Source organism: Urocitellus parryii, chromosome X (assembly GCF_045843805.1).
Source record: "Urocitellus parryii isolate mUroPar1 chromosome X, mUroPar1.hap1, whole genome shotgun sequence".
In the NCBI taxonomy this organism is placed as follows: Eukaryota; Metazoa; Chordata; class Mammalia; order Rodentia; family Sciuridae; genus Urocitellus; species Urocitellus parryii.
This window is the reverse complement of record NC_135547.1, coordinates 35,943,975-35,945,399: the sequence shown is the minus strand read 5'-3', so window position 1 is coordinate 35,945,399 and position 1,425 is coordinate 35,943,975.

The window sequence follows — 1,425 nt, the reverse complement described above, 5'->3', positions numbered from 1 at the left end:
CCCATGCTACCTTACAACTTATGAAGGTTTTAATAATTTCATGCATACCAGGGGTTATCAGTGTTTCAGTTCCCCTAGAAATGAGGACCCTAATTGATAGTTGACCAGCAGGATATCCATCTGCAAAATCCTATTTTAGAGCCTGTTCTCTTGGATTAATTCTAGAACTAATCCCTCTTAGGGTTACCTGGGATACAGATCCTGAGGTGAAGATTTACATTTAGAAAGTTTATTGTGGAGTGACCTTGGGGCCAATTTGCTATGGTTTAGATATGAGGTGTTCCCCAAAAGCTCATTCATGAGACAATGCAAGAAAGTTTAGTGATGAAATGATTGGGTTATTGGAGTCTTAACATAATCAGTGTGTATTCATTGCCTGATGGAGATTAATTGAATGGTCACTATAGGCAGGTAGGGTGTGGCTGGAGGAGTGGGTCATTGGGGGCATGCCTTTGGGGTAAATATTTGGTGAGCTGAGCTTAGTCTCTCTGCTCCCTGGTGTCATGTCCTGAGCTGCTTTCTTCCTTCACATATTTCTGCCATGATATGCTTGCTTTGTGCCCAGAGTAGTGGAGTCAGCCATCTATGGACTGAGACCTCTGAAATCGTGACCCCCCCCAAAAAAAATAAACTTTTCATTATCTAAAATTGTTCTGTTAGGTCTTTTGGTCAAAGCAGCAAAAAAGCTGACTAAAATACAACACAAATGGGGAAATGAAAGAAGAAGGTCTATACAGAAGGAGAGAGTAATCTATAAGGCAGTCTCAACCAAGGCCTCTGCTGATCCCACTGGGAAGATTGAAATTTGGTAGAAGATATGCCTCCTTATAGGTAATGGACTTTTCCAAAGTCAAATATTTGGGTGGAGAGCAAATCCTCATATGGGAATCTCAAATTTCAATGGTATGTGTTAAACAACAATAACAGAAATGTTGTCCCTCTGAGACAAACCTTTCTTAGAACCCTTACCTAACTGAAGACTTTTTCCATTAATAATAATTATGGTGACCACACAGAGGCATTCTGGGAACTAGGTCTCAATGTACTCTGGAAGAGAAGAAAAGTTGCAGATGAGAATCTTGGATTTGAGAAACAAGAGTATCTAGTTATATGTTGCTCTTTGAGGTTCTTTTCCTCTTGGTGTCCCCAGATGTTTATTCATTATGTATAAAAACGAAAGCCTGGTTTCAACTGTGAAACAGAATAATATGGCAAATATATTGTCATCTATAATTCATCTGTTCATGGAGATAAAAGCAGAGTGACCTCTCCTCCTCATGACCTCACCTCACTACTTCATGGCCAGCATGGAGAAGGCAAGATGGAATCATAACAGTCTCAAGAGAAAAATGAATTCAGTTACATCTTTGCTATGTGCATATTTTTCTTTTGCTATTATCTTGGTAAAGCTTGATTTTAATTTAT